Here is a 12,076-nt window from a genome sequence, read left to right as displayed (position 1 = left end):
TGTGGCCTTGCTTGTAGAGGGAGACTCTAGGAGAGGGCTGTGAGGATCACAGGGTCTCCTCTTCCTCCTCTTCCTCCCCTTCCTCCCCTCCTCCTTTTCTTCTTCTTCTTCTTCTTCTTCTTCTTCTTCTTCTTCTTCTTCTTCTTCTTCTTCTTCTTCTTCTTCTTCTTCTTCTTCTCCTCCTCCTCCTCCTCCTCCTCCTCCTCCTCCTCCTTCTCCTCCTCCTCCTCCTCCTCCTCCTCCTCCTCCTCCTCCTCCTCGTCCTCCTTCTTCTCTCCTCCTCTTCCTCTTCTTCTTCTTCTTCTTCTTCTCGTCCTCCTCCTCTTCTTCTTCTCCTCCTCCTCCTCTTCCTCTTCCTCTTCTTCTCCTCTTCTTCTTTTTCTTCTCTTCTTCCCTCCTCCTCTTCTTCTTCCTCTTCTTTTTCTTCTTTATTATTATTATTATTAATCATCATCATTTTTTTTGAGACAGGGTTTCTCTGTGTAACAGCCCTGGCTGTCCCAGAACTCACTCTGTAGTCTTTGCTGGCCTGAACTTTAGAGATTCACCTGCCTCTGCCTCTTGAGTGCTGGGATTAAAGGCGTGCGCCACCCCTGCCCAGCTAGGCCCTCTGTTCTTATGTTCCTCTTCCAGTCACTCTGTTATTTCCTGGGTGGAAAGAGGCAGGGTCACCATGCGTCTCTATGTTAGGGTAGCTTCCTGGGGCTCAAGTGGGGGTCATGAAAGAGTCTCAGACGTGTGCTCAGGTCAACAGGGGAGGACTTTCTTAGAAAGGGGACTGAGAGCTTGGTCCAGTGTAGTGGCTAAAATGGAAACTATGGAGTGGTGCCCACTCTCAAGTCCTCCTCTCCCTAGGCTCCCTGCACCTGGCTGCCTTACCAACCCACTAGGAAGCTTTTCTGAGAAGACTTCCAGGTCACTAGGACCGGAGTTTTCAAATCTTCCCACATCTACTTCCAAGGGCTGGAACTGTAGATACTGCCAGTGTACCCCGTTTAATGCTGTCCTGGGGTGAAACGGGGGCCTTATGCTTGCTAAGAAGCTTTCTGCTAACAGACTCGCATCCCCCGCCTCTACTGTTGTGACTGACTTTGTTTGTCTTTGCGACAGGGCCTCGTTGTGTAGACCAGGCTGGCTTCACACTCAGAAATTCACCTGCCTCTGCCTCACAAGTGCTGGGATTAAAGCTGAGCACCCCCATGCCCGGCCTATCACTGAATATTGTGTATGATTGTGGATCCTTTGGCAAGGGACTCTGTGTCACTGCGCAGACTTCCTTAAGGTATTTAAATAAACACACTTAAATATGTGTCAATTTAGAGTTGTGTAGATGTATCATTGTGTAAGCTTCCTTGGAGAATTAAAACACGCATCCATTTACAATATGCATAAGTACATTCAAATATATTTATTTATTTTCTATGTACCTCCTTACACGAAAACACCCGTGAGCAATAGTGTGCAGGGGCATGGGACACAGGCTGTGTGGGGTGATCATGCATGTGTCTGTCATTGTGGTGTGTATGGTAAGGGCCAGGTATGTATGTCTGTATGTGTGGAAGTGAGGTGGGATGTGGGCACGGGTGTGTGACTGTACATGCCTATATATGCACGTGGACATCAGAGGACAATTTGTAGGAGTCATTTCTCTCCTCTGAGTACTATTTGTGTCCTGGGGATTGAACTCAGATCCCCAGACTTGGCAGCAAGCGCCTTTCTCTCCATTTTTATCATCTGCTTTTGTGATGATTGTTTTCACCAGCAGCTCCAGGTGTGAGCCTGAAGCTGGCCTGTGGCAGTCAGTCCTCTGAAGGCCCGGCATTCTAGAGGCCAGAAGGGATGTCTACAGACAGCCAGGGGCCACCCCTGTCTATATTTGGAAACAAATTCCACAGCAGCTTCCTGGGAACTGGGCAAAAGGTGCCCGGGTTGGGAATAAAGGGGCAAGTACAGCTGAGCATGCTTCTCACTGCCCCCCAAGTGTGGGGATGCCCCCTATTCCTGGCAAGCTGGCAGGAGCACAGGGGCGCATGGTGTAAACAGCCCAGACCACACAGTGGCTGGTGGGAGGTTCGGTGATTTTCTCTCCAGATGGACATACAGAACCTCAATCCATTACATCCCTCCAGGCTTCCTGCTCCCAGCACCAGTGAGCTTCCTCTTACCTCTACCCCTGGCTGTTTCTTCCTGGCTGCCCCCAGGGCTTGGCTCCAGGCAGCCTTTCACCTTGTCGCCAGAAAGCAGGCTGCTGGGAACCAGCAGCTGCTTTTGGCAAAACACTGTTTCTAGGTGTCCCTGGTCAGGCCCTCTGCCTCCTGTTGTTAAAAGAAAGCTGAGTTACCAGCTCCCAATAGCCAGGAACCCCTCTGCCACCAGCTGGCGCTTCTTTAGGGAAAGAATCAAGCAGCAGAATGCCCAGGACTTGATCATGCAGCCGTCACTTAAAGCACACATAGCCCAGTTAAGGTAGCAGTTCGTGTGAGAATGTACCACATAGCACATGCCAGTGTAGACACAGTCGTGGTTGCTCCCAGCCGCTCACAAACTCAGACCTGCAAGTGCGCAGTCAGAAATGATCCAGACACCGCACACTCAGCAAGACTTCTTTTCACCCGGCAAAGTATCACACCAGCTCGGCCTCATAGCCAGCACATGGCACAACCATAACCCACGCTCATTCTCTGCCATGCACACCCATATTTTGTTTGCGTGGCTGGTTTTCTGAAAGAGGGTCTCAGGTAGCTCAGGCTAGCCTCAAACTCACTGTGTAGATGATGAAACTGGCTTCAGGCTTGAGATGTTCTTCCTGGTGTTTCCTGCCACTCTCTGCAACCTGAAGTTCATAATATACAATAGTCTCTCTCTCTCTCTCTCTCTCTCTCTCTCTCTCTCTCTCTCTCTCTCTCTCTCTCTCTGTCTCTCTCACGCACGCACACGCACGCATGCTAACACACTCACACACACACGTACACACGCATGCACACTGAGAGTCGCAAATCAGCCATCAGCCAAATTGAATGTCCACAGCAACACAGTGCATGTTAATTTGCCCACCCCACACATAAGGACATGCACACACCCAGTCCCATTCATAGGCATTCATTCATGATTTATACCACATCCATGGTCTGCCACGCATGAATTTCCCTCTCCCCTCATACACACACCCTCCCTTTATGGGTGCAGCCAGGCCTGGTGGGTCTATCTTAAGAGACTGTCTTGACTCAGTAGGTCCCATCCATCCTGGAAGCCACCCACCGGGAGGAAAAAGGACATGTGAACTGGCAGCAGACAGAACTAGCTCATCTCTATCTGCACCTTGACTCTCAGCCCACCTTTCCCTGCCCCCTGCCACCCTCACAGAGGTCCCCTGGAAGCTGGGAAGTGCATGGGCTCAGCACCCACCAGTCAGACTCCTTAATCCTGTCCAAACAGGAGCAAGCATCTAGAGAGCCAGGCTTCCAGAGTACCGCTGAGGCTGGGGCAGGCATCTTCTACCTTCTGCGCAAACCACCCCAAAGTGATCCCGGAAAGACAACCTGGCCCTGCTCCACCACCCAAAGGTGTGACCTGTGTGTCAATCACCTGCTCGCCCCACCCCCAGGGACCCCTGAGCTAACCATTTTGAAATAAATAAAAGACACCATGTGATATCCTGACCCCCAAGTATAGCCTTCCAAAGGGCTCCTGAAGGTCTTTGATAGAAGTCCCACTTTTATACATCCTGGAGGTGGTGCTGGCTCCTGTCTGCAGGTCCCACCTCCTACCCAGCTCCCTTTCTGCCTCCACAGCCTGAGCCTGCCCTAGGCTAAGCCCCACTTTGTTCCTACCCCAGGACCTTTGCACTCATGTTTACTCTGTCCCCCCCCCCCCGCCTGATGACTTGTTGCTGTTGCTCCACCCATTTGTATTTTTCATTTGCCACTTTTTACATACTGGGCAGTAGGTGACTATGTGTGTGGTCAAGTATATTATGCCATCTGTGGCGGCTATGCTAGGACCTGAGGAGGCACAGATCCCAAATCATCAGTAAAACACACAGGGCTGTAGCACTCTCCCCGTTCCTTGCAATAAAAGGAACAGCAGTTGGAAAGGCAAGAAGTGTGGAGGAAAAACAAAGGTCCTTGCTACATATATGTGGGGAAGAGGGGGACATCCGAAGACCCCCTCTCTATCGCTCTGTTTATCCATCTCCAATCCCTCATCAGCCTCCTTTCCATCCCTCATCCCTGGTCCCTTTCGTCTACGCTCTGTCTCTTCCCATGAGAAGGAGGCAGCTGATAGGTGAAAGTGGTATTTTTATAGGCTGATAAACCCCTCCTTATCTAGAAAGTTCTGTCTCATGCCCACCCCTTAAGTGTCCCTCCTCGGCTGTTTATTCACCAGATCTGCAGGCATCCTGGGAAGGATGACCCTGGCCACCTCCCTGGGAGTCCTCAGCTCACTTTGGCTCAGTCCCCTCTTGCCCCATCCCCCCATGGAGGACTACCTCATCCCTCTCCCTATGGAGGACTTACTCTGCCCCCAAGCCTTTGCCTCTGTTTGATGGCAGGGGACAGGAGATGCAGAGAGAGGCAGGGGTGAGGGGAGGTCTGCATGTCCCCACGGGTTCTCTATATCGCCTTTTCTTTAATGACACCAGTTATATTAAATTCTGTACTCTGAAGTCTCTTAAATCCATTTACGGCCCATACCGGACCCTGAGCCATAATAACAATAAATAAAATCAAGCATTTAGACATCCAGGGTGTTGCCCGTAGCTGGCAGGAAAGATTGTTCTTCTTAGTTGCTTATGCTGGCTTGTCACCTGGGTACTGACCTTTTGGTCTCATTGTTGTGGGGGCCTGAAGGAGTAAGGAAGGAGAGTCAGGCTCCTGCTGAGCAGGGAGCAGTAAAAGCTGGGGAGCAAAGGGGACTTTGCTGGGCTCAGCTCAAACTTCAGCCTATTCCTCTCTAAACCACACTGGGCCCAGGAATGAGGAGAGATGGCCGGTGTGGGAAATTTGTAGAGGAAGCCAGGCTTCAGAGCGAAGCTCTTGGACATAGCGGTGGCACTGTGCATAGCCAGCGAACGTGTTTCATTTCTCTTGGCCTCGGTTTCTCACTCTGTGCAGCCCAGTGGGCTGTCGTGAAAGAAGAAAAAAGATGAGGTGACCACATGTGTATAAAACACATGACCTGGGCATCAGCAGGGCTTGTAAAAAAGTGTTGTCAAAGATCTCAGGACCTCAGAGAGAAGAAGAGGTGCGGTGGGGGGGGGGGGATGGGACTCTGCAGGCTAGTGTGTGGCTGGTCCCCCGCCTGGGGAGGAAGCGAGTTCCACTTATTAAAATCTGCACGGAGAAGTTGAGGGTCCTCTGACAGAGATTTCTAATGAAGGAGGGCAGAAGGAGGAGATCAGAGATGCTCATGGTCCCAGACACCCTGGCCCCAGCTCCGAGGTGGGGGCAGGGGGTGGCTGGTCCTTGGCTACTTCATTATCTGGGGCCCCACTGCCCTAGGCCACTATAGCCTTTGCCCATATCTCCAATCGGCACTTAGCAGCCTAAAGTAACCGCTGGCTCTCAGGCCCTCATCCTATGGGGACAGCCCTTTGGAGGCAGGAGCTGTGGATTTGTCTCACAAATCCTAGACTATCAAACGCCATGGCGGACTCCCTGGTGCAAGCTCAGTATACAGGGCTTGCCTAGCATGGCGGAAGCCCTAGGTTTCCAGTCTACAGCATTTAAGAAGGGAGGGGAGGATGGGGCAGGGGGATGGAGGAGAAAAGAAGGTAAAAGATAGGATGAGAGTCAGTGACTCACCGGCCATTCCAGCACTTTTTGCTGAGGCAAAAAGGATTACCATGAGTTTGAGGCTAGCCCAGGCTACATAGTGAATTCTCAGATAGCCTGGGCTAAGATCTGAGATCTGTCTTAAAAACAAATAGACAAACCACAGGCAAGCAAGCAAGATGGCCCTCCGACCTTCAGTCCTGGGATCCAGCATTGCCGAGGCTAGTTCCTGCTAATCTTCCTTTGCCTCTTATGATTACTCCTGATTACTCCTCTTTCACGAGGCATGAAGGAAACCAAGTGGGCTATGAGTGGGTGGAGTGGATGACCCTCCTCCATCCTCCACGAAAACCCAGCTAATGTTGGCAAAGGTTCATTGTTCCTGCCTGGTGGCTTGCCATACACACCTGGGTGAATGCTGGCGGTTAGACCCATCTGTCAGGTCCACAGACTCACAAGCGAAACTAAGCCTCAGATGATGACTGTTTGTTACTGGGCATCATTACATCAAAGATAGCTGATACAAGGCCTTGAGCAGAATCCAGCCCTCACTAGCCCCATATCCCAAGCTGGGAAAGAAGTCTTTACTTCCTGTTGCAAAACTTCAGGCCTTATCTTGAATCTCTAAGGATATCAAAAGCATCAGAAACAGACAATGGGCTCAGACTGCTCTTCCGAAGGGGAGCAGACTTGATTCCACCAGCCCTCCTCTGTGATTTGCTAGGTAGGGTAGATTTGGAATAAACCACCCCAAACTCTCATCTCTGTGGGTGATTACCCACACTGAGCAACCCTTCCCAGCCCCTGTTTCTCCTTCAGGGCTGTATTGATTCCTGGGGTTGGTGTGGCTGAGTGGCTTAAATGAGAAAAATTTATTCTCCTACCTCCACTAAAGGCAGACTCTGACATTCAGTCATTCACTGGTCAGTGCTCTGTGTGAGCCTGAGAGCTGCCCTTCCCTCTACCTGGCAGTGATGGGCACTCTTGGCATCCCTTGGTTGGCAGATGCCTACATCGCTGTGGCAATCTCCCATGTGCCTACATGAACACTTCCTTTCTTATAAGAGTTCCAGTTGAACAGGGGTGGTGGTGTAGGGTCCATTCTAATGACTTCATTTTAGTTTAATACCTCTATAAAGCCCCTATTCCCCCATGAGGTCACATTCCAAATGAAAGAATTTGGGCGGTGATGTTATTCAATCATTAACGAGAGGGTCCTGTCATCTGCACTGACTCTAAAAGGGTATCCAGACAAGGGTCTCTCTCTCTCTCTCTCTCTCTCTCTCTCTCTCTCTCTCTCTCACACACACACACACACACACACACACACACACATTATCTAACATAAAATTAAATAAAGTCAGGGGAAATAGTGGTCATGAGTAACATAGAGTGGAGAATATCCAGAGTCTTGGGTTCAAATCCCAGCATTGACAAATGCACAGCCTGTGGTCCTGCTGGCTTTCAAGCTCCCTGGGTTTCAGTTTCATCTCTAAGACCAAGATAATCACCGGCTTCCCCACCTGGTAGGGATGTAGTCTTGTGACAAACAGGGTGCCTCGCGCGTGCTGAGCTCACGAATGCTGCTGATGTTTGGACATTTGTTTGAATTCTGACTGCCTGGTATTGTGAGACAGAGTACTGCCATATAGCTAAGGCTGCCCTTGGACTCACCACCCTTTTTCCTCCCAAGTGCTGAAACTACAGGCACGCGCCACTGTGCTAAACTCTTTGGCCCCATTAAAAAATACTTTATTGTTTTAAATTATGTGTAAGTGCGTGTATGCATCTGCAGGCATTCACGAGCGCGTGCACGCATGCATGCGTGTGTGTGTGTGCCTGTACATGTGAGTGCAGGAGCCTTGGGAGGCCAAAGGCATCGGATCTCCTGGAGCTGGAGTTCCAGATAGTTGTGAGCTGCCTAATGTGGGTGCAGGAACCCAAGTCTGGTAGTATGGGTGAGTAGTAAGTGCTGTTAACCTCAGAGGCATCTAGAGACATTTAGCCTCAATTTTAAACACAAACAAGTATCACTTTGTTAGAGTGTACGTCTTCCAAGCAGAAAAAAAATATCACCTGCATTTATTTCTGCCACAGATGACTCTAAACCTGTGGCTGGAAACCTGGGAATGGGAAACTTTTTCTGGAGAAATGGAGTTTCCCGCCTAGACACGAGTTTGTGCAGTGTTGTTTCCGCGAGCTGCCAGTGATGTGGCGAGAATAAAGCTGGGGCTGGAAAATGGCTTCGTCAGCTCAAATCTCCCGAGGCATTATGCTGGCTAATGTGTGAAGGTGGCTTGGGGAGTGTCCGGTAATAAACCAGCTGCCCTTCCCAGCTGGGTTCCTCCCCAACCCACAGGTGATGAAGGAGCCGTGCCTGGATGTTTACCAAGCCACAGAGAATAGATACTTGCACTTAGCTCTTCTGAGTATCTACACTCCGTCAACATTGTGAACATCAATGGAGACATTTGTACAGCCCATGTCAACCCTGGGATCACCAGTCCCTGACCATCTCTGCTCATTTATATCAAAGTCTTGTCTCCCTTCCTATACACTTAAGAAAACCCAGCTGGTCATGGTGGTGCATGCCTTTAACCCCAGAACTCAGGAGGCAGAGGTAGGCGAATATCTGTGAGTTCGAGGTCAGCCTGGTTTACAGGACAGCCAGAGCTGTTACACAGAGAAACCTTGTCTCAGGAAATAAAAGGCCAACAAAAAGAAGAAGAAAAAAGAAGAGAAGGAGAAAAAGGAGGAGGAGGAAGGGGAGGAGAAGAAAGTCCAACTGTGCAAAAATACAATGTATCTGGTCTTTTAAGCAAAATACAATGTATCTGGTCTTTTAAGCAATGTCAGAGGCTAGTTCTACTCAAAGCTGACCTTCATCCACTTCTGCTGAGTGATAGATGGACTTCAAAAGGTGGCCCAAGCCAAAGACTTAGGAAGACTAGGAAGGAGCTTTGCTTCTCTGCTCACTTGCTGGCTCAAAGTGTGGAGGTGGGTAGCCACAGGGGTGAACTCACACCAGTGTGACACTTAACCCCTGGCAGGCGCTGTGCAGCGGTTGCTCTTCCTCTTCACGTGGCTCTTGAGCAAAATACAAAAACTTAACCCACAGGAGAAGACTTTTTTTTTTGAGACAGGGTTTCTCTGTAGTTTTTGGTGTCTGTCCTGGAACTAGCTCTTGTAGATCAGGCTGGCCTCGAACTCACAGAGATCCACCTGCCTCTGCCTCCCAAGTGCTGGGATTAAAGGCGTGCACCACCACCGCCTGGCAAGGAGAAGACTTTTTAAGCTGAGAAGGAAAAGAGCTTGAGCTGACAAGGTTGGTCTAGTCAGTGTCTACAGCTGTGTCTGAAAGCATGGAGCTGAGGACACCCACCATGAACAGCTGTGGCAAAAACAGGAAGGGTTTCTGACAGACTGACACCTTGGACGAGCCCACCCACTGGACATGATGGATAACCACATCACAAGAGGAAAAGGCAACCAGGAGCCCCAGGGACTGGTTGTGCTCAGCTGATTTCACACCATCCCCCCAGCACCCTCCTCCGCCTAAATGGGCCCTTAGCTAATACCTGCTGCTGTGTGATTGAGAAAGGAAGTTAGTAGATGCGGTAGGCAGCAGAGGTGGCCCAGTTAACCAAGGGCTTGCTTTGTAAGTACGAGGACCTGAGCTTAACAACCCAGAATGTATTAGCAGTGTGGGATGTGTTTATAATTCTAGTGCTGAGGGGGTAGAGACGGGGAATCCTTGGGACTCGCTCGCTGGCCAGCCTTGACTACTTGGTGAGTTCCAGGCCAGCGAGAAGGATCCTATCTCAATAAAAGAGGAGATGACCAGCACCTGAGGATGCACACACACATACACACGAGTTTGTGCACACACATATTTGCACACATGCTACACATGCATGCACACACATTCACATACACATGCACACACATGCAAATACATGTATGAACACGCACATGTATTCACACACATGCACACCCACACACACCTGCACAAGAAGTTTAGCAGATGAGGATCTGAACTAACCATGGAATTAATTTAATGCTCTGCTCTCATCTTATTGCAAAGTCAGCCTCCAGGCTACCCAGCAGGGATACACAGTTTTAATTCAGAACTGACCATCCATAGTGTGGCTGTGTTGAAGTCAGAGCAAGGACTGAAGCAAATGACCGGCTCACCATCACAACACCCATATTCCGTGAGCTGGGCCCAACTCTTGCACGAGTGCCCACTCAGCATGGGTGAGGTTCTGTGTTCAATCCTCAGCATGGAGCAAATGAAAAGTCAATTAATTAAAAAGAAGCTTATATTGTAAAGTGAGAGCTGGCTGTGTGGAATCAAAAATATACATATCCCAGCACCCAGGAAGAAGAAGCAGGCAGATCTCTGAGGTTGAGGCCAGGCTGGTCTACAGAGCAAGTTCCAGAACAGCAAGGAGTACATAGAGAAACTCTGTCTTGAAAAAACAAAAGAATATGCATATGTGTGCACATGTATGTGTATATGTACAAATGCATCCTTGAGATGCATACTTGACAAGGGCTTCAGCAGGCATTTTACCAAATTCCTATCACCCTGCCATGATCTCCCATCCATGGGTGGAAATGCTGGCGGCTCAGCAAATTAAACTGGCTTCATAACTTTTTTTAGGTTTGTTTTCATTATTTTTTGTGTGTGCATCTACGTGTCTGTGCATGAGAGTACAGGTGCCCTCGGAGACCAGAGGCATCAAATCCCCTGGAGCCACCTGATGTGTGTCCTCTGGAAGAGCAGTGTGCTCTCAGTTTGATAAAGAACTGCTTCAGAATGCCACCACTAGGCGAGACTGAGGGCACTTGTGAGCCAAGGGTCAGGTGCAGGAAATGTCTTCAGGTCAGTCTCACTATGGAACACTGGGCACACTGGGCTGAGCATGAAGAGATGGGGGAAGCCTGGCAGATCTCAGTTTCTGCGGGAAGGGCTGCTTTCCTGAATGCGTCCTTCCAGGTGACTCAAACCTGGAAGCAGACTTGTGGAAATACACCTTGTTGGAAAGAACTGAAGTGGACCCTGCAAACTCAGGTCTCATGACCTTGAGAACCCAGCTCCTGTGAAGGTGCTGCCAGTGAGCCCCATGGGAACATGTCATGTGGGATACCAGTTTCTAGAAGCCAAGGGGCTTGGAGTGGAGCCCATAATAGGTGACCAGTGAGAAAGCTGGCACCTCCCAGAAGATTAAATATGTGACCCCAAGACACAACAGAGAAAGGCAGATGTGGAAGTGAACATTTGCAAACCCAGCCCTGGGGAGGCGGAGGCAGGAGGACCACATGGATCCAAGGCCAGAGTGGGGTAGGTTTATAAGGTGGCCCTGCCTCAATAAATAATAAGTAACAAATAAATAGATAAATAAGACCTCATATAGACACATCATACAAACTCAAGTCTCTACATAGCTAAATTGTATTCTTCCAAATTACCAAAGCCAAGGAGACCAAAGTAAGGAGACCATAGTCTACCAGAGTTGAAGGCCAGCTAGACTGATACAGAGCCATAGGTGAGAAAGACAGGAGATGGGAAGATGTCTGAGCAGGTGGCTGTGCTGGGATTCTGGAAGATGCCACCCTAGTTCTCAGTAAACACCAGCTCCTATTTTTAGAGAAGAGAGAAACAATGTCTTTAATTTACATGGTTAGTGAAAACCTATGTATGGGGCTGGAGAACTGATCAGCCATTAAGAGCCCTGGATGCTCTTCCAGAGAGCCCAGGTTAGATTCTCAGTATCCTTATGGCAGCTCACAATCTTATCTCTAGCTTCAACTCCAGACATCCAACGCCCTCTGTTGGCCACTGTTGGCATTACAATCACATGTATATACTCATACATAGAAACACATAAATAAAAATAAGTTTGAAAAAATGATATGCATTGTATATAAATACGTATGTAATACACACACACACACAATTTTCATTTGTTGTTACTGTGTTCATATAATGTGGAGGAGAGGGAATAAGTTCCACAGTGTCTCTATGTGGGTCAGAAAACAGTTGTGTACAGTCAGTTCTTGGCTTCTTTTTTTCCCCCCTTTGGTTTTTCAAGACAGAATATCTCTATGTAGTCCTGGATGTCCTGGAACTCACTCTGTAAACCAGGCTGGCCTCAAACTCAGAGAGGTCTGGCCGCAGCACTGGGATTAAAGGTGTGCACCACCATACCTGGCTCCCGCCTTCTATTTTTAAGTGAATTAAGTAAGTTGTCAGGCTTGAGTCTTCAGACAGCAAACACCTTTGCTCACTGGGCCAC

The sequence above is a fragment of the Microtus pennsylvanicus genome, chromosome 1 (genome assembly GCF_037038515.1).
Source record: "Microtus pennsylvanicus isolate mMicPen1 chromosome 1, mMicPen1.hap1, whole genome shotgun sequence".
Classification (NCBI taxonomy): domain Eukaryota; kingdom Metazoa; phylum Chordata; class Mammalia; order Rodentia; family Cricetidae; genus Microtus; species Microtus pennsylvanicus.
Note: the sequence above shows the minus strand (reverse complement) of the source record.